The sequence below is a fragment of the Salvelinus fontinalis genome, chromosome 42 (assembly GCF_029448725.1).
Source record: "Salvelinus fontinalis isolate EN_2023a chromosome 42, ASM2944872v1, whole genome shotgun sequence".
NCBI classification, from domain to species: domain Eukaryota; kingdom Metazoa; phylum Chordata; class Actinopteri; order Salmoniformes; family Salmonidae; genus Salvelinus; species Salvelinus fontinalis.
In genome coordinates, this window is record NC_074706.1 from 18931865 (window position 1) to 18957391 (window position 25527).

General features: G+C 44.6%; 1 pseudogene; it reads left to right on the forward strand.

Annotated features, from left to right (window-relative positions):
* The first annotated feature begins 1101 nt into the window (after positions 1-1101).
* On the forward strand, positions 1102-18115 carry LOC129841387 (zinc finger and SCAN domain-containing protein 21-like; annotated as a pseudogene).
* Positions 18116-25527: the final 7412 nt, after the last annotated feature.

Genomic DNA, 25527 nt, shown 5'->3' on the forward strand with positions numbered 1-25527 from the left:
AGTGACTTTCAACGTGACACAGTCATAGGATGCCACCTTTCCAACAAGTCCGTTTGTAAAATGTCTTCCCTGCTAGAGCTGCCCCAGGCAACTGTAAGTGCTGTTATTGTCAAGTGGAATGGATCTGCTGCGAAGTGGTAGGACACACAAGCTCACAGAACGGGAGCGCAGAGGGCTGAAGCGAGTAGCAAGTAAAAATCATCTGTCTTTGGTTGCAACACTTACTACCAAGTTCCAAACTTCCTCTGGAAGCAACGTCAGCACAAGAGCTGTTCGTCGAGCGCTTCGTAAAATGGGTTACCATGGCCAAGCAGCCGCACACAAGCCTAAGATCACCATACGCAGTACCAAGCAATGGCTGGAGTGGTGAAAATCTTGCTGCCATGGACTCTGGAGCATTGAAAACTGGAGTGACTCTCTGGACTCTCACTCTCTGGAGTGATGAATCACGGTTCACCATCTGGCAGTCCGAGGGACGAATCTGGGTTTGGCGGATGCCAAGAGAATGCTACCTGCCCCAATGCATAGTGCAACTGGAAAATTGGGTGGAGAAGTAATAATGGTCCGGGGCTGTTTTCCATGGTTCGGACTAGGCCACTTAGTTCCAGTGAAGGGAAACCTTAACGCTAGAGCATACAATGACATTCTAGACGATTCTGTGCTTCCAACTTTGTGGCAGCAGTTTGGGGAAAGCCCTTTGCTGTTTCAACATGACAATGTCCCCATGCACAAAGCGAGGTCGATACAGAAATGGTTCGTCGAGATCGGTGTGGAAGAACTTGACTGGCTTGTCCAGAGCCCTGACCTCAACCCCACTGAACACCTTTGGGATGAATTGGAGTCGTAATCGCCCAACATCAGTGCCTGACTTCACTAATGCACTTGTGGCTGAATAGAAGCAATTCACCGCAGCAATGTTACAACATCTAGTGGAAAACCTTCCCAGAAGAGTGGGGGCTGTTATTGCTGCAATGGGGGACCAACTCCATATTAATGCCCAAGGTTTTGGAATGAGATGTTCGACGAGCAGGTGTCCACATACTTTTGGTAATGTAGCGTATTTAAATGTGTAATTCGCACTCTGACCTGAGAAAGGCAGCAATACGTCGTCTAGTCTGCTGGAAACGCGCAAGAAGAAGAGTGTAAACGGAAGTAAACAATGACAAAGAACAACTTCCACGTCAGCGTTTTTATTGTTGTTATTTAGACGTTTATTAACACGATGGAACTAAAAATATGACTAATTTAATTGCACAGCATCACATACTTACCCAATGTTGTATTTAATTCGCGTTGGAGACAGGACTTGGTTGATAGACGTTATTTAGGTAACGCTAGCTAGCTAGTTGCTAACGTTAGCTAAAAGTAACAATGGCTAACTGTATGGTTTTCCACACTCAAATAGCCTCCATCATTGAGGTGTTAGCGAATTCAGCCGTGGCAGACATCTGTAAACTCGTAGACGACGACTATGCAGTGTTTCGTTTGGAAATTACTCAAAGCCAGAAAGAAAACAGGGCATTGCGGAGGAAACTACAGCTAATGGAACTGAAGGTGGCACGGGAGCGCGCAGAGAGGACGATCCGAGAGCGCGCTCTCGCCAGCCGTTCCAGTGGTGTCAAGATCCTCGACCGATACAGAGAAATGGCAAGAGGTAAAACATTTTTTAGAAGGCGGATGCTGCAGGGCCTGTCGCCCCGTTCTCCTCTGCGTATGTGTTCAGATGTGTTGTCCAAAATTGGGTCTTGGATAGTATGCAATACTAACCCCATCTTGCACAACTTTATTTTACCTTTGTTTTACTAGGCAGAACAATTAAGAACAAATTATTGCACAAAGACAAGATCGTATTCTAAGTAGATTATTGATAAACTGAATGTTGAATTATCATACTCAAAAAGAATGTGATGCATGGAACAATCAATCAATAAATAGTTTATCAAGGTGTTATGATTAGTGTAACCTTATCCTTGCCAATTGTAGACAGTGTCAATAGTGTACAATATAGTGTTGAACATTGACAGTACCTAACCACCTCTTTTACCCCAATACTTTTCTCAGGTGAAGGGCATCTCACTGGAGACCACAGGAGCTTTGCAAAGCCGGCAGGACACAACACGTGGAGAGATGACCAACCCTTAGCTGTTGATGAGGGGAGTGGAACCTCAACCCAGCATGTTATCGTGATTGAGGTTGGTGTCATACAGTGGCTTGCGAAAGCATTCACCCCCTTGGCATTTTTCCATTTTTTTGCCTTACAACCTGGAGTTAAAATAGATTTTTGGGGGTTTGTATCATTTGATTTACACAACATGCCTACCTCTTTGAAGATTTTTGTGAAATGAACAAGAAATAATACAAAAAAAACTGAAAACTTGAGCGTGCATTACTATTCAAAGTCAATATTTTGTAGAGCCACCTTTTGCAGCAATTTCAGCTGCAAGTCTCTTGGGGTATGTCTCGAAAGCTTGGCACATCTAGCCACTGGGATTTTTGCCCATTCTTCAAGGCAAAACTGCTCCAGCTCCTTCAAGTTGGATGTGTTCTGCTGGTGTACAGCATTCTTTAAGTCATACCACAGATTCTCAATTGGATTGAGGTCTGGGCTTTGACTAGGCCATTCCAAGACATTTAAATGTTTCCCCTTAACCATTTGAGTGTTGCTTTAGCAGTATGCTCAGGGTCATTGTCCTACTGGAAGGTGAACCTCTGTCCCAGTCTCAAATCTCTGGAAGACTGAAACAGGTTTCCCTCAAGAATTTCCCTGTATTTAGTGCCATCCATCATTCCTTAAATTCTGACCAGTTTCCCAGTCCCTGACAATGAAAAACATCCCCAAAGCATGATGCTGCCACCACCATGCTTCACTGTTGGGATGTTGTTCTCAGGGTGATGGGAAGTGTTGGATTTGCGCCAGACATAGCGTTTTCCTTGATGGCCAAAAAGCTCAATTTTAGTCTCATCTGAGTACTTTATTCCATTTGTTTGGGGAGTCTCCCACATGCCCTTTGGTGAACATATGATATTTTTCTTTAAGCAATGGCTTTTTTCTGGCCACTCTTCTGTAAAGCCCAGCTCTGTGGAGTGTACGGCTTAAAGTGGTCCTATGGACAGATACTCCAATCTCCGCTGTGGAGCTTTGCAGCTCCTTCAGGGTTATCTTTGGTCTCTTTTTTGCCTCTCTGATTAATGCCCTCCTTGCCTGGTCTGTGAATTTTGGTGGGTGGCCCTCTCATCATAGTGCCCCTTGCTTGGTGGTGTTGCAGACTCTGGGGCCTTTCAGAACAGGTGTATATAAACTGAGATCATGTGACAGATCATGTGACCCTTAAATAAAGTCCACTTGTGTGCAATCTAACTAATTATGTGACTCCTGAAGGTAATTGGTTGCACCAGATCTTATTTAGGGGCTTCATAGCAAAGGGGGTGAATACATATGCACGCACCACTTTTCCATTTTTTTTATACAGGTAATTTTTAAAATTTCACTTCAACATTTTGGAATATTTTGTGTATGTCCATTACATGAAATCCAAATAAAAATCGATATAAATTACAGGTTGCAATGAAACAAAATAGGAAAAACGCCAAGGGTGTGAATACTTTTGCAAGGCACTGTAGTGTAACATTAAAAGTTACAGTGCATCAAATTTGGCCCGTTTATTTCAGAAAGGCTACGCATAGCTATTAATTTGCTTACATGTACATCCTAATTTATCTGCCATAGGGGAGCTTGTTAAGATGGCGCCGAAGAAAATGGCTGACGTTTTACATGCTCCTGACCAATTGTGCTATTTAAAAAATTGTGTTGAACTTATTTTTTAACTTATTTTGTACATAATGTTGCTGCTACCATCTCCTATGACCGAAAATAACTTCTGGACATCAGAACATCGATTACTCACCACGAACTGGAAGAAGCTTTTTTCCTTTAACGAGTCCAACGAGAAGGACATACTGCTCTCCCGGGAACTGGCTCAAATCCCAGTCACTTGCGTGAGGAAAAGAGGATGCAGAACGGTTGCCTTCTGAGAATCCGTAGGCGAGCGAGTAAACTACCATCCAATCATTGGAAAATAAAATTGATGACCTACGATTACCCTACCAATGGGACATTAAGAACTGTAATATCTAAAGTTTCACCGAGTTGTGGCAGAACAACGTCACAGATAATATAGAGCTGGTGGGATTTTCCATGCACCGGCAGAACAGAGAAGCTACATCTGGTAAGACGAGGGATGGGTGTGTGTGTCTTTTTGTCAATAACAGCTGATGCGCGATGTGTAATATTAAAGAAGTCTCGAGGTATTGCTCGCCTAAGGTAGAGTACCCTATGATAAGCTGTAGACCACACTATCTACCGAGAGAGTTCTCATCTATAGTATTCGTAGCTGTCTATTTACCACCACAGACGGATGCTGGCACTAAGACCGCATTCAACCAACTCTATAAGGCCATAAGCAAACAAGAAAATGCTCACCCAGAAGCGGTGCTCCTAGTGGCTGGGGACTTTAATGCAGGCAAACCTAAATCCGTTTTACCACATTTTTACCAGCATGTGCAACCAGAGGGGAAAAAAATAGGCCACCTTTACTCCACACACAGAGATGCATAAAAAAAAACTCTCCCTCGCCCTCCATTTGGCAAATCTGACCATAATTCTATCCTCCTGATTCTTGCTTACAAGCAAAAACTAAAGCAGGAAGTACCAGTGACTTGCTCAAAGTGGTCAGATGACGCGGATGCTACGCTACAGGACTGTTTTGCTAGTACAGACTGGAATTTGTTCCGGGATTCATCCAATGACATTGAGGAGTTTACAGTACCACCACCACCACCTGAGTCATCAGCTTCATCAATAAGTGCATCGTCCCCACGGTGACCGTACGTACATATCCCAACCAGAAGCCATGGATTACAGGCAACATCCACATCGAGCTAAAAGCTAGAGCTGCCGCATTCAAGGAGTGGTACACTAATCCGGACACTTATAATAAATCCCGCTATGCCCTCAGACGACCCATCAAACAAGCAAAGCGTCAATACAGGATTAAGATTGAATCCTACTACACCGGCTCTGACGCTCGTTGGATGTGGCAGGGTTTGCAAACTATTACGGACAACAAAGGGAAACCCAGACGCGAGCTGCCCAGTGATGCGAGCTTACCAGACGAGCTAAATGCCTTTTATGCTCGCTTCGAGGTAAGCAACACTGGAGCATGCACGAGAGCACCACCTGTTTTGGATGACTGTGTGATAACGCTCTCGGTAGCCGATGTGAGCAAGACCTTTAAACAGGTCAACATTCACAAAGCCGCGGGGGGGCCAGATGGATTACCAGGACATGTACTCCAAGCATGCGCAGACCAACTGGCAAGTGTCTTCACTGACATTTTCAACCTCTCCCTGACGGGATCTGTAATACCAACATGTTTCAAGCAGACCACCATAGTCCCTGTGCCCAAGGAAGCAAAGGTAACCTGCCTAAATGATTACTGCCCTGTAGCACTCACGTCTGTAGCCATGAAGTGCTTTGAAAGGCTGGTCATGGCTCACAACAGCATCCTCCCGGATACCCTAGACCCACTCCAATTCTCATACCGCCCCAACAGATCCACAGATGACGCAATCTCAATTGCACTCCACACTGCCCTTTCCCACCTGGACAAAAGGAACACCTTCGTTAGAATGCTCATTGACTACAGCTCAGCATTCAACACCAGTGCCCACGACGCTCATCACCCTGGGACTAAACACCTCCCTGCAACTGGATCCTGGACTTCCTGATGGGCCACCTCCAGGTGTAAAGGGTAGGCAACAACACGTCTGCCTTGCTGATCCTCAACACTGGGGCCCCTCAGGGGTGTTTAGTCCCCTCCTGTACTCCCTGTTCACCCACGACTGCGTGGCTAAACACAACTCCAACACCAGCATTAAGTTTGCTGACGACACAACAGTGGTAGGCCTGATCACCGACAACGATGAGACAGGGAGGAGGTCAGAGAACTGTCAGTGTGGTGCCAGGACAACAACCTCTCCCTCAATGTGAGCAACACAAAGGAGCTGATCGTGGACTACAGGAAAATGCGGGCCGAACAGGCCCCATTAACATCAACGGGGCTGTAGTAGAGCGGGTCGAGAGTTTCAAGTTCCTTGGTGTCCACATCACCAACAAACTGTACATCACTGGGCCAAGCTTCCTGCAATCCAGGACCTATATAATAGGCGGTGCCAGAAGAAAGCCCATAAAATTGTCAGACTCCAGTCACCCAGGTCAGACTGTTTTCTCTGCTGCCGTACGGCAAGCGGTACCGGAGAGCCAAGTCTAGGACCAAAATGCTCCTTAACAGCTTCTACCCCCCCAAGCCATAAGACTTCTACCCCCCCAAGCCATAAGTACTTCCAGGTCACGGAATTTCACATTTTTTCAAAATTAAAGTTCCCCATGTAAAAGTGTCAACCTGTATTTATTCATGAAATTAAAAATAATTGTCTAAACATTAACAGTGATTCATATTTGTGCATATTTAGGTGACATTAAATGTGGATTTTAAAACAGAATCTATATATGAAGTTATTTCATGGGGGACTGAGGTCTATACAGTGGGGCAAAAAATAATTTAGTCAGCCACCAATTGTGCAAGTTCTCCCACTTAAAAAGATGAGAGAGACCTGTAATATTCATCATAGGTACACTTCAACTATGACAGACAAAATGAGAAAAACAAATCCAGAAAATCACATTGTAGGATTTTTTTATGAATTTATTTGCAAATGATGGTGGAAAATAAGTATTTGGTCAATAACAAAAGTGTATCTCAATACTTTGTTATATACCCTTTGTTGCCAATGACAGAGGTCAAACGTTTTCTGTAAGTCTTCACAAGGTTTTCACACACTGTTGCTGGTATTTTGGCCCATTCCTCCATGCAGATCTCCTCTAGAGCAGTGATGTTTTGGGGCTGTTGCTGGGCAACACGGACTTTCAACCCCCTCCAAAGATTTTCTATGGGGTTGAGATCTGGAGACTGGCTAGGCCACTCGAGGACCTTGAAATGCTTCTTACGAAGCCACTCCTTCGTTGCCCGGGCGGTGTGTTTGGGATCATTGTCATGCTGAAAGACCCAGCCACGTTTCATCTTCAATGCCCTTGCTGATGGAAGGAGGTTTTCACTCAAAATCTCACGAAACATGGCCCCATTCATTCTTTCCTTTACATTGATCAGTCGTCCTGGTCCCTTTGCAGAAAAACAGCCCCAATGCATGATGTTTCCACCCCCATGCTTCACAGTAGGTATGGTGTTCTTTGGATGCAACTCAGCATTCTTTGTCCTCCAAACACGACGAGTTGAGTTTTTACCAAAAAGTTCTATTTTGGTTTCATCTGACATTCTCCCAATCTTCTTCTGGATCATCCAAATGCTCTCTAGCAAACTTCAGACGGGCCTGGCTTAAGCAGGGGGACACGTCTGGCACTGCAGGATTTGAGTCCCTGGCGGCGTAGTTTGTTACTGATGGTAGGCTTTGTTACTTTGGTCCCAGCTCTCTGCAGGTCATTCACTAGGTCCCCCCATGTGGTTCTGGGATTTTTGCTCACCGTTCTTGTGATCATTTTGACCCCACGGGGTGGGATCTTGCGTGGAGCCCCAGATCGAGGGAGATTATCAGTGGTCTTGTATGTCTTCCATTTCCTAATAATTGCTCCCACAGTTGATTTCTTCAAACCAAGCTGCTTACCTATTGCAGATTCAGTCTTCCCAGCCTGGTGCAGGTCTACAATTTTGTTTCTGGTGTCCTTTGACAGCTCTTTGGTCTTGGCCATAGTGGAGTTTGGAGTGTGACTGTTTGAGGTTGTGGACAGGTGTCTTTTCTACTGATAACAAGTTCAAACAGGTGCCATTATTACAGGTAACAAGTGGAGGACAGAGGAGCCTCTTAAAGAAGAAGTTACAGGTCTGTGAGAGCCAGAAATCTTGCTTGTTTGTAGGTGACCAAATACTTATTTTCCACCATAATTTGCAAATAAATTCATTAAAAATCCTACAATGTGATTTTCTTGATTTTTTTTCTTCTAATTTTGTCTGTCATAGTTGAAGTGTACCTATGATGAAAATTACAGGCCTCTCTCATCTTTTTAAGTGGGAGAACTTGCACAATTGGTGGCTGACTAAATTCTTTTTTGCCCCACTGTATGCACAGCAACACTTTACTCCACCCACTCCATTGATCCCAATACAATACACTGTAGGCCTATAAATGACATATTGGCTTATAGAGAAAGAAACTATTCTATGTGTAGAGGTAAACGTGGGTTTGGGAGTACAAACCTGTATACACACTAAAATATCAGCACTAAAAAAACAACACATAAGACAAAATTTTTGGTCTAAACAAAAAACTAATTTAAATGTTATGAACATCAACCAGGCTATAGGTACACAGTCACTATAGTCACCAATTTTATAAAATGTGTCAGTTAAAATTCATGGTCAAACACACTCTAGGATACATTCATTCATTTCAGTCCCCCATTTCATAAAATGTTTCGGCAGAGACAATGAATTTAACACACTTTTTTTGTACATTCATTCGTTGCAATCGCTCACAATAAATCCACTGAATTAGTGATTGGAACCCCGAAATGGAAATGTTTTTTTCCGATATTGATATTGGTTCGTAGAAAATACTTTGAAACAGATTTTTCAAAGTCCAGACAACGGCTTGCCCATGTGGCCAGGTGTGTTCTGGTGGTATAAACCTACCTAACCAGATTGAATACAATGGGAAGCCCATCCACAATTGACATCAGCAGACAATTAAGCAGGCTAAGCAACCTGTTTTTGTTTTATTGTTCGTTTTTTGAAGTATGCTAAGCAGCTTTGTTCATGCAGGAACAGTCATGCATGCTTTTTTAGAGAATAGTGTAGGTTAAAAGGAAGAATAAACCAATTGGGTCTGAGGGTCTTCTCTGAGCAGTTGACATTCCCTCATTTAAACTCTCTACAGGCAAAAGGTTTTGTAGCTGAGCCTCATATAAATTCTCTGTTTGTACCATTTTGTTTAATATCACCTTGTTTTCACCAGCAATAGAATGTAGAAATATTACCTCTATTATCGTAACACATATTCCTACCATTTGACACTACGTTTAGTGACAATGGGTTTTCCAATTCGCCATTGCAAAGTTTTGGCAACTTCCTCCTAAAATTGGAAGTCAAATGTTTCATTATGCTGCATAACATAATGGTATTGCCATTGAAATAGCATGATAATCCAAAAATGTATTTTATAAAATAAAACATTTTTTAAAAATTGAGTGATTCTTAACTTTCTGATCCTCCCCAACATCCCTGCCACCCTCATACAGTTTGTTTCAGATTTGGTGGTTCAACAGCATTATTTTCATTTATCATCTGTTGTGTCAAGTTATTCAGATCTATGCATTTATCAGTACGGTCCGCTCCACAGTTAACTATCACAACAGACAACGGTGTCACTATCAGTACAGTTAGGACACTGCACCTCCTACTCCTACTATAGCACTTGGTCCACCCTTTAACAGTCCCTCCACATGTACAGTATAATACATTTTTTTTGACAAATAAAAACATCTCAAGAAGCCTTTGACTTGCCTCCCAAAGTGCCACCATACACAGCACAGTCATTAGTTAGACAGCACAAACATGTTTACATCAGCAAGAGCAGGGCAGGCCAGGGCTCATGATTGGAATATCAATTGCAGTGTGTAATGTATTGTAGCCTCGTTTTATTTACACCATCCCAGCAGTGCAAAACCTCGGGAACGAAGTTAGACGTTTAACTTTTCCCTGTGCTTCTCCGTGCATGCACTTCGAATAGCCTATTATAAACTGGGTGGTTCGAGCCCTGAATGCTGATTGGCTGAAAGCCATGGTATACCATTGGTATGACTAAACATTTATTTTTACTGTTCTAATTACGTTGGTAACCAGTTTATAATAGCAATAAGGCACCTTGGGGGGTTTGTGATAAATGGCCAATATACCACGGCTAAGGGCTGTGTCCTAGCATTCCGCGTTGCGCATAAGAACAGCCATATACCACACCCCCTGCAGTTTATCAAGTTCGTGCACATTTTTTGTTGAGACATGTGCATGTGTGGTTTTCATATGGTGTATTTAAAACTTGATCTCACCCTATTCTGCATAAACACGACAGCGCTTTATAACCTATATAGACTTAAATATACCTACACAAACAAACACCTACTGTACACGTCAAAATAGTGTAGGCAGGCTTGTCTGATGATGACTTTTGACTTATCATAGCTGACTATATGTCCACCATGATGGGTTTAACAACAATGAAATCATTCTGTAACTACAGTACAGGACTCAAACGTGGTGGGGATGGGTAAACACTCCATGTTTAATGTGTGTTTATCTGTGTGTACGTACCTGAGGGAGTGTATGTCTGTGTAATCTGTATCACTTGTCTCTTCCAGGAGGATCAGGGTCCAGAGGTGCTGCTGGTGAAGGAGGAGGGGTGTGAGGAGGGTCTGGGGAACCCTGAGGGGACCATGGTCATGGAGGACAACCAGACTACACCTCCTGAACCCACAGAGGAACCAGCTGAGCAGCACAGGACCACACACAGTCTCACTGAGGTGAGCCCACTGTAAACTACTGTCTGAATAGTATTAGGTCAGGGCCTGTATCCACAAAGTCTCTCATTGCAGGAGTGCTGATCTAGGATCAGTTTTGTCTTTTAGATCATAATGAATAAGACTATTTAGACAGGTGGGGACCTAATCCTAGATCAGCACTCTTACTCTTAGATGCTTTGTAGATACGGGCCCAGGTCTTGATACATTTTGTCTTAAGTGTGGCACCATGCCTTTGAATTATCAAACCATTAAAGTGTTTCAAGTAATCAAATCAACTAACATGTTTGCATAGTACTCATAGCAATCCCTCATTCTTGATCTAACATCCTCTCACTCTGTATTTCTTATAGTCAGTAGACATGGAGGATGGGAAGCCTGATCTGCTGCTGGTCAAAGAGGAGACAATAGAAGACGAACCAGAGAGCATTGATCTGCTGAGTGGACTAAAGATCGGGGAGCAAGGTAAGGAAGAAATACATATAGCCTACATACAGTAATAGATCTTCAATCGGAATAGTGATGCACCTGGCTATTATTTTGTCTTCATTCATAAAATGAAATCAATACAACTTGTATTTACATACAAAAACACACATTATAATGTATGAACTTGACCAGGTAATTGACCAAAAAATATATATGTAGAGTTCTCTGTCATGTTTATTTTCTAACCTCTTTCTGCAGGTGGTTGGCTGGAGGATGACAGAGGAGACTGGGCGGCCATCTTGGATTCACAGACCCAGACGGATGCAGCTAAGGGCCCGCGGGACAACATAGTGGAGGTCAGTGGATGGGACAGCGTCCTCAACTCTGGGCTGGGGAACAACACTGTTAACCACAACCAGAAACAGACAGTCGAACACAAAACCACATCTGAACTTAGTCTCCATGACAACAGACTGGCTGAGACCAGGGTGAGGCGTAGATTTGGTCTGCAGGGACGGGAAGGTGTCCCTATGCGACAGGAGAGAACAAACACAGACGCGGCTAGCGATGCTCCATCCTGCTCCTATAGTTGTGATTCAGAGAGACTGATGGCACCTCAGGTTAACCCCCTAACAGGTGCTGCCTTCAGTCTGCCTTCTATAGGATCTATCAACTGGAACATGGACCCTGCGACAACACAGACACTCCCTGGCATTCATCCTCCTCACACTCTCCTTATGTTAAACCAGAACTTAGACAATGCCAGTGCCTCAACACTAAATGGCTACACAAGCCCATTGACAAATGACAGTAGTAGTGATGCTGTCAGTAGATCCGGTGGCAAGGAGAAGCGCTTTTCGTATTCGTTCTGTGGGAAAGCCTTCAATTTACCCAAACAGGTGCAGCTCGACCAGAGGATGCACATGGGGGAGAAATCGTTCGGCTGCCACCTGTGCCATGCCAGTTTCTCCCGCTCGTTCAACCTGAAGAGGCACCAGAGGGTCCACACAGGGGAGAAAACCTACAGCTGCCCCCAGTGTGAGAAGCGGTTCTCCCACCAGCACCACCTGAAGAGGCACCAGAGGGTCCACACAGGGGAGAAATCCTACAGCTGCCCCAGTGTGAGAAGAGGTTCTCCCACCAGTACCATCTGAAGATGCATCTTAAGGTCCATACGGGAGAATGTTTGCCTGTACTCACTGCAGGAAGAGGTTCTCAGAAAGGAGATACCTCAGGATACACCAGCAGAAAATGCACACGGCCCATGTATAGAGTATAGTGACATGTAGTAGTACTAGTTCGTTTGTAGTTAATTCTGTTGGTTTTGGATGTATTAGGGAACTGGATGAGGTGAACTGAGGAAAGAATGAGTATGATGACATAAACCCCACTGATCTCATGAGCCTTATTAATACATACCCCAGTTCTTATTCCCAGTCCCCTCGTGACCTCATCACTAACTGCAATGACTGCCTTTTTCCCTGGATACCCTCACTCCCCTCAACCTGCTCAGTCTCCTTCACCCACACTTCTCTCTGGTACACCCCCGAGCTACGCCAGTTAAAAGTGGACATCTGCAAGACGACTGGTCTAGAAGTTAATTCTCAAGCATACACAGATCACCTGTTAAAATATAAGAACGCCCTCTCAGATGCAAGAACATCTTACTACTCCGACCTCATCAACTCTGGTAAAAACGACCCAAAAGTCCTCTTCTCCACAGCGAACCGCCTACTTTAGCATCCTGACAACTTCCCTGCAGACTCCTCCCCCAAACATTGCAAGAAGTTCCTGAAAATCCATGACATTCACCAACACCTACTTACAATGTCCAGTACAACCTCAGCATCACCATAGATAGTTTTTACGGTCCCTCTGTCAACACAAGTTAAAAGCCTTGGGGTCACTTTGGACCGTGCCCTTGTCACTTCCCGTTTTGATTATTTTAACACTCTCCCTCCCAAACTCACCAACAGACTTCAACTGGTCCAGAACTCTGCTGCCAGAATCCTCACCCAAATCAACCGATCACATTATTCCAATCCTCATCAATCTACACTGGCTCCCTGTGCAATCCCGTATTAACTTTAAGGCACTCCTCATCTACAAAGCCCCCCACAACCTGGCACCAACCTACCTCTCTGACCTTCACCCAGCACGTGCCTCCTCTGCTCCTCCTCTTTCCATGTCACCCCCCCATTCACAGGTCAAATAGCGGTGCTTATATTTGTCCTTTTTCACTGCATGTATTAGTGGTTAACCAGTGTGAGATGTGAAATGGAAATGTGTGTTTTTTTTTTTTTTTTTAAATATCCCAACACCCTCAGACACCCTGGGAGAGTGTCACGGGCAGGGATCAGCCATTATTGACAGCGATACTGGAGCAATTAGGGTTAAGTGCCTCGCTCATGGGCACAGCGGCAGATTTCTAATCTAGGCTGCTCAAGGATTGGAACCAGCGACATTTTCGGTAACTGGCCCAATTCTCTTCACCGCTAGGCTACCTGCCACCTCTCCACCATGGTTGCCTGAACCTTCAACTGCTCTGCCCCAGGCTCTGGAATGCACTCCCCCCAAACATACAACATGCAGACGAGTCATCTCATTCAAAAACATCTTAAAAACACACCTCTTCAAGGATGCCTATAACCTATCATTGACTCTGTCCTACCTAACCCCCCCACCCCCGTGTCTTCTCAGTATACCTACAGTGCCTTCAGAAAGTATTCAGTTCACACCCCTTGACTTTTTCCACATATTGTTGTGTTACAGGATTAAATAGATAATTTACAGTGCCTTGCAAAAGTATTCGTCCCCCTTGGCATTTTTCCTATTTTGTTGCTTTACAACCTGTAATTGAAATTGATTTTTATTTGGATTTCATGTAATGGACATACACAAAATAGTTCAAATTGGTTTAGTGAAATGTAAAAAAATCTAAAACGGAAAAGTGGTACGTGCATATGTATTCACCGCCTTTGCTATAAAGCCCAGACCAGTCCTCTTGCAATCTAAGGGTCACATGATCTGTCACATGATCTCAGTGTATATATACATCTGTTCTGAAGGCCCCAGAGTCTGCAACACCACCAAGCAAGTGGCACTATGAAGACCAAGGAGCTCTCCAAGCAGGTCAGGGACAAAGTTGTGGAGAAGTACAGATCAGGGTTGGGTTATGAAAAAATATCAGAAACTTTGAACATTCCACGGAGCACCATTAAATCCAGTGTTAAAAAATGGAAAGAATATGGCACCACAACAAACCTGCCAAGAGAGGGCCGCCCACCAAAACTCACGGACCAGGCAAGGAGGGCATTAATCAGAGAGGCAAAAAAGAGACCAAAGATAACCCTGAAGGAGCTGCAAAGCTCCACAGCGGAGATTGGAGTATCTGTCCATAGGACCACTTTAAGCCGTACACTCCACAGAGCTGGGCTTTACAGAAGAGTGGCCAGAAAAAAGCCATTGCTTAAAGAAAAATATAATATGTTCGCCAAAAGGCATGTGGAAGACTCCCCAAACAAATGGAATAAAGTACTCAGATGAGACTAAAATGTAGCTTTTTGGCCATCAAGGAAAACGCTATGTCTGGCGCAAATCCAACACTTCTCATCACCCCAAGAACACCATCCCGACAGTGAAGCATGGTGGTGGCAGCATCATGCTGTGGGGATGTTTTTCCATCGGCAGGGACTGGGAAACTGGTCAGAATTGAAGGAATGATGGATGGCGCTAAATACATGGAAATTGAGGGAAACCTGTTTCTGTCTTCCAGAGATTTGAGACTGGGACTGAGGTTCACCTTCCAGCAGAATAATGACCCTAAGCATACTGCTAAAGCAACACTCAAGTGGTTTAAGGGGAAACATTTACATGTCTTGGAATGGCCTAGTCAAAGCCCAGACCTCAATCCAATTGAGAATCTATGGTATGACTTAAAGAATGCTGTACACCAGCAGAACACATCCAACTTGAAGGAGCTGGAGCAGTTTTGCCTTGAAGAATGGGCAAAAATCCCAGTAGCTAGATGTGCCAAGCTTATAGAGACATACCCCAAGAGACTTGCAGCTGTAATTACTGCAAAAGGTGGCGCTACAAAATATTGACTTTTGGGTGGGTGAATAGTTATGGACGCACAAGATTTCAGTTTTGTCTTATTTCTTGTTTGTTTCACAAGGAAAAATATTTTGCATCTACAAAGTGGTAGGCATGTTGTGTAAATCAAATGATACAAACCCCCCAAAAATCTATTTTAATTCCAGGTTGTAAGGCAAAAAGAAATGTAAAAATGCCAAGGGGGGTGAATGCTTTCGCAAGCCACTGTATTAAATTATCAAATTGAGATGTTTTTGTCGTCAGTGGACTACACACAATACCCAATAATGTCAAAGTGGAATTATGTTTTTTTTTTATGTTTACAAATTAATTCAAAATGAAAAGCTGAAATGTCTTGAGTCAATAAGTATTCAACCCCTTTGTTATGGCAAGATTCAACCACAAAGACCAGGGAGGTTTTCCAATGCCTCGCAAAGAAGGGCAGTTATTGGTAGATGGGTTAAAATAAAAAGCAGACATTGAATATCCCATTGAGCATGAGGAAGTTAGTTATACTTTGGAAGGTTATCAATACACTCAGTCACTACAAAGGTACAGGTGTCCTTCCTCATGATCATTGATGCCCAACGAGGTGAGATCTTGCATGGAGCCCCAGACCGAGGGTGATTGACCGTCATCTTGACTTCTTCCATTTTCTAATAATTGCGCCAACAGTTGTTGCCTTCTCACCAAGCTGCTTGCCTATTGTCCTGTAGCCCATCCCAGCCTTATGCAGGTCTACAATTTTATCCCTGATGTCCTTACACAGCTCTCTGGTCTTGGCCATTGTGGAGAGGTTGGAGTCTGTTTGATTGAGTGTGTGGACAGGTGTCTTTTATACAGGTAACGAGTTCAATCAGGTGCAGTTAATACAGGTAATGAGTGGAGAACAGGAGGGCTTCTTAAAGAAAAACTAACAGGTCTGTGAGAGCTGGAATTCTTACTGGTTGGTAGGTGATCAAATACTTATGTCATGCAATAAAATGCAAATTAATTACTTAAAAATCATACAATGTGATTTTCAGGATTTTTGTTTTAGATTCCGTCTCTCACAGTTGAAGTGTACTGTACCTATGATAAAAATTATAGACCTCTACATGCTTTGTAAGTAGGAAAACCTGCAAAATCGGCAGTGTATCAAATACTTGTTCTCCCTACTGTAAGTATTCAGATCCTTTGCTAGGAGACAAAATTGTGCTCAGTTGCATCCTTCCATTCATCATCCTTGACATGTTTCTACAACTTGATTAGAGTCCACCTGTGGTAAATTCAATTTATTGGACATGATTTGGAAAGGCACACACCTGTCTATAATTAGGTCCCACAGTTGACAGTGCATGTCAGAGCAAAAACCAAGCAATCATGTTGAACGAATTGTCTGTAGAGCTCCGAGACAGGATTGTGTCAAGGCACAGATCTGGGGAAGGGTACCAAAACATTTCTGCAGCATTGAAGGTCCCCAAGAACAGTGGCCTCAATCATTCTTAAATGGAAGAAGTTTATAAACACCAAGACTCTTCCTAGATCTGGCCGCCCGGGCATACTGAGCAATCGGGGGAGAAGGTCCTTGGTCAGGGATGTGACCAAGAACCCGACAGTCACTCTGACAGAGCTCCAGAGTTCCTCTGTGGAGATGGGAGAACCTTCCAGAAGGACAATCATCTCTGCAGCACTCCACCAATCAGGCCTTTATGGTAGAGTGACCAGACGGAAGCCACATGACAGCCCGCTTGGAGTTTGCCAAAAGGCACCTAGAGGACTCTCAGACAATGAGAAACAAGATTCTCAGGTCTGATGAAATGAAGAATGAACTCTTTGGCCTGAATGCCAAGGGCCACATCTGGAGGAAAGCGCCTGGCACATCAGACTTGGGCGAAGGTTCACCTTCCAACAGGACAATGACCCTAAGCACACAGCCAAGACAACGCTGGAGTGGCTTCGGGACACGTCTCTGAATGTCCTTGAGGGGCCCAGTCAGATCCCGGACTTGAACCTGATCTAACATCTCTGACGAGACCTGAAAATAGCTGTGCAGCGACGCTCCCCATCCAACCTGACAGGGCTTGAGAGGATCTGCAGAGACGAATGGGAGAAACTTCCCAAATACAGGTGTGCCAAGCTTGTAACTTAAACAAAGTACTGAGTGAAGGGTCTGAATACTTATGTAAAAGGAATATTTCTGTTATTTGCCCAAAAAAATTACAAACCTGTTTTTCCTTTGTTATTATGGGGTATTGTGTGTAGATTGAGGGGGGGGGACTATTTAAATACATTTTAGAATAAGGCTGTAACGTAACAATGTGGAAAAATGGCTCTGAATACTTTCTGAATGCACTGTATGTGTCCCCCTATCCCGCACCCTAAGCCGGGTCCGTATCCTATTCCTAAACCTAAACCCTTACCCTAAACCGTATTCGCATCCTCTACCCAACTCCTCCCTCCTCTTTTTACCTGCCCTGTTTTGTCTGTTCCTTTATTTAAATATTAATTTGATTGATGCACTTGATTTGATCTTTTGTACAGTACTTGATTTTATGTAGGTCTAATTTTAATGTAAGATGTCCTTGATTTCCCTGAAAGGTGTCCGCCAAATATAATGTATTATTATTCTATTATTATGATGATGATGATGATGAGGCAGAGTAGATATGGTGATGGTTGATTTGATGGTGTCTGTAAAAATGCTTCACTGATCAAGAGTGACAAACTTTGTCCCTTTAGGTTGATACTAGTGTTTTATAGTCAGATAATGATAGTGACTTAATTCATGTTTACCTGACATGACGTAGTAAAGATGTGTGTAATGTTGAACCTTTTCATAAGTATTCTCAAATTAATTTTATCAAAGCGAGGGTACCAGATTTACAGAAAAGGTCAAGTGTTACCATAGTGATAAAAGTTATTCTACTTGTCACATATCGTTTTGTGCAATAAAAGTAATGTACTTCATATTATGTGAGTGTGTGACCATTTTGTTAAATACAACGTTAACTGTGTCGACTGCCTTGGCTATTTTTGTATCATTGCAGGGACTGAAATTTCCTTCTCTCTCTCTCTCTCTAGTGGTCCGTCGGTTTCGACGGTGACGACTTGTGGATGTCATTTTGGTTTCTTGTGGGTTCTTCAGTGGCTCAGGAGTCAGTTTTGAAGAGCAAACTGGGGCATGAGGGACAGACATGTGCTTCTGGTGGTTTTGTGGGCGCTGTTGTGCAAGAATGACGCTTTGCTCTGGCTGCAGATAGTAGTTTCTCTCCCGCTCGAAATTGTCTACTGCGGTGAGCGTTTGAGTGCCAGGTGGATATCGGGTAGAGGTGATGTCTGAGTTGGCTGGGCTGGATATTGCAAAACTTGAGGTTGCGTTTAAGGTGGTCTTTGAAGAGCTTTTTGGGGTCGGCCTGTCTTCTAGTGCCCTTGCTGCAGCTTGCCAAAGAAAATCCTGATGATGAGGCCTGTCCATCGGAGCTGTGCCTTAATGATCTTAGTCTCAATGCTGGTGCTGTTAGCTTTCTGCAGTACCTCCCGGTTGGAGATCTTGTCTTGCCGCCGGATACCCATAATAGATCTCAGAGATTGTGCATGGAATGTCTCCAGCTGTTTGAAGTGGCGACTGTACAGGGTCCAAGTTTCACAGCCATACAACAGAGTTAGGATGACTACCACATTCTAGATTTTCACCTTTGTGGAAAGAGTGATGTTATGGTTTAGTATTCTGTTCCTCAGCCTTTCCAATGACTGGCTTGCTTTCTGGATTCTGCTAGTTATTTCTTGGTCGAGTGAGCCATCCTTGGAGATGGTGCTCCCCAGATATGCGAAGTGGTCGACATTCTGGAGCTTGGATCCACTTAGGTGGATGCTGCGGACCACTGGGTTGGACAGGAGTGATGGTTGATGATTACAGTTTTTTTTCCCCAAGCTTTATCGAAGTTGTCTGCTAAAGATTGGAGGTCTGCCTCTGTGTGCGCAAGTAGGGCACTCATCAGCAAAGAGGGCCTTGCGGACAAAATGTTCTTGTGGTTTGGTCTTAGCTCTTAGCCTGCACAGGTCGTAGATTGAACCATCATCCCTGTATCTGATGTAGATGCCTGTTGAGGTCCTTAGTGGCATGGTTGAGGACGGCAGTGAAAAAGAGGTTGAACAGCATCGGGCTCAAGATGCATCCTTGCTTGATGCCATTGGAGATGGGAAAAGCCTCAGATATCACCACAACAGTGGATCTGCCCTTGCATTTCGTCATGGAGTACACGTCATGGATGGCCTTTTGGGGCATCAGGTTTATGGTTGTGGGGTCGGACAGTGGATGGTCTGTTCAGGAGATTGCTTAAGTGTTCCACACACCTCTCTGCAATACTTGTTTTGTCTCTGAGGAGGTGTTTGTCATCTGCTGATCTCAGAGGTGATGTGCAAGATTTCACTGGTCCGTAGATGGTGCCGGTCCGTTTGGTGCAGTGTGTGTGCATACATTTGTGTGCATTCTGCTAGTCCCTCCCACCATTGATCTTGCATCGATTGGAGCTGTTTCTGCAGTCTTTGCAACAAGTTGAACTTGTCTCTCTAGGAGGCAGATTGGGGGTTGTTTTGGAAAGACAATAATGCAGAGTTATTTTCCTTCAGGAGCATCATGATTTCGTCATTGTCATTGAACCAGTCTTGGTGGGTTCTCTTTTTAGTGCCAATGAGTTTTGTTGCTGATTCCTGTACAGTCTCTTTGAACTCCTCACATTTTTCCGAAGGCGTATCCGAGGGGATGATGCGGTTTGCAAGTTGGGTATCCAAGCTGCCTTGCAACTGAGCCCTGAGGTGGGCATCTTGCAGCTTCCCTGGGGAGGGTGTAGATTTATTTTTTGCCGCCTTGGGTGGTTTGGCACGGTGTACATACCAAGGATCGCTCTGACCATTCTATGTGCAGCACTCTTCGCCATGCATGGCTCTTGATATCTTGACATCAATGTCAGTCTGTCACACAATGATATAATCCATCAGGTGCTTGGATCTTGGATGCATTCATGTAGTTTTGTACTTGTCTGCTTGCCCGACGATGGTGTTGATGATGGCGAGGCTATGCTCTGAGCATTTGCTCTAGAGTAGAAGCCCATTTCCATTCATAGTTCCCACTCCATATTTGCTAATCACTCCTTGCCAGTTGGTGCTGTCTTTGCCCACCCTGGCATTGAAGTCTCCAGCAATGATTAGTTTGTCACTCCGGGGAGTTGTTGGATGAGTAGAACTGCTCTTTCATATTGTCAGGGCTTGGTAATGTAGGTGCATTGGCACTGATTATTGTGGCATGTCTGGTCTTGTTGAGAGGAATCCTGATTTTCATTAGCCTCTCATTTATGTCGGAGGGTAAGTCAAATAGAATACAATTTTATTGGTCACATACAGATGATACAGCCCGACAGGATGCTCTCAATTGTGCACCTGTAAAAGTTAGTGAGGGCAAACTTGATGATTAAGTTGGAGGCGTGCATGGCCATGCAGTCGTGGGTGAACAGGGAGTACAGGAGGGGGCTGAGCATGCAACCTTGTGGGGCTCCAGTGTTGCAGATATGCGGAGTGGAGATGTTGTTTCCTACTTTCACAACCTGGGGGCGGCCCGTCAGGAAGTCAAGGACCCAGTTGCACAGGGCGGAGTCGAGACCCAGGGTCTCAAGCTTAATGATGAGCTTGGAGGGTACTATGGTGTTGGATGCTGAGATGTAGTCAATGAACAGCATTTTTACATAGGTATTCCTCTTGTCCAGATGGGATAGGGCAGTGTGTAGTGTGATGGCAATTGTATCGTCTGGACCTATTGGGGCGGTAAGCAAATTGAAGTGGGTCTAGGGTGACAGGTAGGGTGGAAATTACATGATCCTTGACTTGTCTCAAAGCACTTCATGATGACAGAAGTGAGTGCTACGGGGCGATAGTCATTTAGTTCAGTTCTCTTTGCTTTCTTGGGAACAGGAACAATGGTGGCCATCTTGAAGCATGTGGGGACAGCAGACTGGGATAGGGATTGATTGAATATGTCCGTAAACACACCACGGAGAAGAAGAGCACACAGTCTGGTCGCGGGCCGTGTCGGTCGAACTGTATTGTCCTCCAAGAGCATAAAGAAGTTGTTTAATTTGTCTGGGGCCCACTACTGAAGTCTTGCAGGTGCATGTGAAGGTTGGTTCTCATGGCAAGTCCCAACCCATGTATTCTATCCTCATCGTTTGGTTTCCCTTTCCAGAAAAACGTTCAGTGATGGTGCCATCGTCAGCTAACCTTGTTTCACTCAGAGCTGCTATGTTGATCTTACATCTGCTCAGTTCTCTGGACAGCATGGGTGTTCTTCTCTCGGGACGTGTGACAGAGTTTTTGTCCATTATTGTTCTAACGTTCCAAGCAGCTATTATGAGCTTCTTTTTGACCAGTTTGCTTGTTTTTTCTTTTTGTTTATATTGCTTGTGTTTCTACCGTTTGGGGAATGATCTGCCAGCCATGGTAAGCTGGACAGATTCAGTAGGACAGGCGTTTTATAGGGCACCTTTTCTAGCCCCTTCCCTAGGTTAGATTGAACAGTGCTGTCCTAAAAGGGCTGCTCAGACATCCAGGGTGCTGCCGAACATTTTCTCTGTCCTGGTTACGCAGATGAGCGGCCAATATCCTGGACCGCCAACATGCAAGTTCGTGGCTACGACTGCCAGTGAACATCTCTCCCTGTCCATTCGCCATTCCCCCACCACTGTAGGGAAGTGATGTTAGCATGAGTTACCTGTGCTTGAGTTAATTATAGTGGAAGAGCCGTTGCACTGAGAAAGTCCCACTGTCTCTGCGTCCAAAGCTAGGGCCCAGAGGCACGGTAAACATTGCGGCTGGAAGCTTCTTCAGCTCCAGTGGATGGTCAGGGAGATGTGTGTCCTACCTTCGTGCACTCCACAATGCATTGTTGCTATTTAACCCATAGGTGGGGTAGAGATTGACGGGCACCAGAGCATATCTGCTCACTGGTGAGCCTGCACAACTCATCTCTGTGGCCCACTACTGCTCCGAGATCCCCTGTAGTTTAATATGAGGTCGCTCGATACCCAGTTACCATGTATTGCCACGGGGAGGCACTACATTAGTCTTGGTGGTGGAGAGGCTATGTACTGGCAGGGAGAGACTTACATACAGTGCATTCGGAAAGTATTCAGATCCCTTGACTTTTTCCGCATTTTGTTACGTTACAGCCTTATTCTAAAATGGATGGAATTGTTTCCCCCCCTGTCAACTAGCACGCAATACCCCATAATGACAAAGCAAAAACAGGTTTAGACATTTTTGCACATTTATTAAAAATAATCAGAAATATTAAATTTACATAACTATTCAGACCCTTTACTCAGTACTTTGTTGAAGCACCTTTGGCAGCGATTACAGCCTTGATTCTTATTGGGTATGACGCTACAAACTTGGGACCTGTATTTGGGGAGTTTCTCCCATTCTTCTCTGCAGATACTCTCAAGTTCTGTCAGGTTGGATGGGGAGTGTCACTGCACAGCTATTTTCAGGTCTCTCCAGAGATGTTCGATAGGGTTCAAGTCTGGGCTCTGGCTGGACCCCTCAAGGACATTCAGAGACTTGTCCCGAAGCCACTCCTGCATTGTCTTTGCTGTGTGCATGGGGTCATTGTCCTGTTGGAAGGTGAACCTTCGCCCCAGTCTGAGGTCCTGAGCGCTCTGGAGCAGGTTTTCACCAAGGATCTCTCTGTTCTATGCTCCATTCATCTTTCCCTCAATCCTGACTAGTCTCCCAGTCCCTGCCGCTAAAAAACATCCCCACAGCATGATGCTGCCACCACCATGCTTCACTGTAGGGATGGTGCCAGGTTTCCTCCAGACATGACACTTGGCATTCAGACCAAAAAGTTCAATCTTGGTTTCATCAGACAAGAGAATCTTGTTTCATGTTCGGAGAGTCCTTCTGGAAGGTTCTCCCATCTTCAGAGAGAAACTCTGGAACTCTGTCAGAGTGACCATTTGGTTCTTGGTCACCTCCCTGACCAATGCCCTTCTCCCCTGATTGCTCAGTTTGTCAGGGTGGCCAGCTCTAGGAAGTGTCTGGTGGTTCCAAACTTCTTCCATTTAAGAATGATGGAGGCCACTGTATTCTTGGGGACCATCATTGCTACAGAATTGTTTGGGTAACCTTCCCCAGATTTGTGCCTCGACACAATCCCGTTTCGGAGCTCTACAGACAATTCCTTCAACCTCATGGCTTGGTTTTTGCTCTGACATGCACGGTCAACTGTGGGACCTTATATAGACAGGTGTGTGCCTTTCCAAATCATGTCCAATCAATTGAATTTAACACAGGTGGACTTCAATCAAGTTGTAGAAACATCAAGGATGATCAATGGAAACAGGATGCACCTGAGCTCAATTTTGAGTGCCATAGCAAAGGGTCTGAATACTTATGAAAGTAAGGTATTTATTTCTGTTTTATATATTTTTTTTTTTATAAATGTGCAACAATTTCTAAACCTGTTTTGGCTTTGTCATTATGGGGTAATGTGTGTAGATTGACCACTTTTTTAAACTTAATCCATTTAAAATAAGGCTGTAACATAATGTGGAAAAAGGGAAGGGGTCTGAATACTACTGAATAGCTGAAAGCAGCAAGCAGGCAGGCGGCAAGCACTAACTACCACTACACTACGGCACTAAATGCATCACACACAAAGTACTTTGACCATTTGACCAAGTTAACCATGTGTTGACTGACTTGGTTATTTTTGTGTCATTGCAGGGACTGAGATTCCATTATACTAAATTCCTGAATCAACACTTATGGACATTTTTTATAATAAACTCCAATGGCTCCATATTGTTTGGTACTTAAATAAAAATTGTACCTTTATTGAACTAGGCAAGTTAGTTAAGAACAAATTCTTATTTACAATGCCGGCCTACCGGGGAACAGTGCCCCCTCGTTCAGGGGCAGAATGACAGATTTTTACCCTGTCAACTCAGGGATTCGATCCAGAAACCTTTCGGTTACTGGTGTAACAGTATAGCTTCCGTCCCTCTCCTCGCCCCTACCTGGGCTTGAACCAGGGACCCTCTGCACACATCACCAACAGTCACCCACGAAGCATCGTTACCCATCGCGCCACAAAAGCCGCGGCCCTTGCAGAGCAAGGGGAACAACTACTTTAAGGTCTCAGAGCGAGTGAAGTCACCGATTGAAACGCTATTAGCGCGCACCATCGCTAACTAGCTAGCCATTTCACATCGGTTACACTGGCCCAACGCTCTAACCACTAGGCTACCTTAATTGAATCACATTATTAGAGATGGGCTTGACTGTGGTTAACATTTATAATATAATGTCATGTTTCTGTGTGTACAGTAAAGAGTTTCTTATATAAAACTTTATGCTTTTCTGTACAATTTGTGTTTATAGTCTGCAGTCCATGAGGACCTGCTGATATCCGGTGTTGCTGGCGGGAGAGACTGGACCTCTGAAGCGGCTGGTCACAAAACCTGGCCCCTGACCAGGACCCTGGATCAGGAGCCGTCACTGTTCCTTCCCGAGTCAGAACGGAACCACGAGGGACAGAGACTCCACCACGCAGAACACAACCAGTGGACAGGTGGATTGAACAACCTCAGTCCTGGTGGTCATCAGAGAGACAGAGGCTCCAGTCAGGGATCCAGTCTGCAGCCCAGACCCTTCTCTTCACAGTCTCAGTGCAGGGATGAAGCAGGGCCTGGGGCTGATAAAGATAGACCCTCCTGTTCCTATGATACAAACACCACAGTATCCATGATGAACAGAGCAGGTCACCCTGGGCTTCAGCCTTCACAGAGAGTGGTGGGAGACCCCTCTGGTGGAAGTCTATCGGGAAGCCTGTCTTTTCCTTCAGGGTCTCATCTAATGCCTGGTGACTGGGTTCATAGAAGACCTGGACCTGGGTCTAGCCTTCCTCGGTTACCTCAGGGTTACCCCACCAATACAGACAGGGACAGGATAGGGGTTCACCACAAGAAGTACTTAGCCTATAACACAGCGCACAATCCCAACAACACCGAAACGATGGCAAGAGGTCAAGGAGGGAGCTCAAAAGCTCCTGCTTCTACCTCCTCTGGTGTCATTGGGTCACAACGTGGGAAGCCGAATATTAGGGCAGACGCCGACAAGCCGTACAGCTGCGCCACGTGTGGGAAGCACTTCACTCGGGCAAACTATCTGAAAGAGCATCAGACAGTTCACACCAAGGAGAGGCCTTTCAAGTGCAAACTATGTTACAAGAGCTTTCCCTTCCGGAGTAACCTTATCAGACATAGGAGTGTCCACAATGGGGAGAAATTGTAGCAGTATGGCTTGAGATGTACACAGGGGATGTCAGG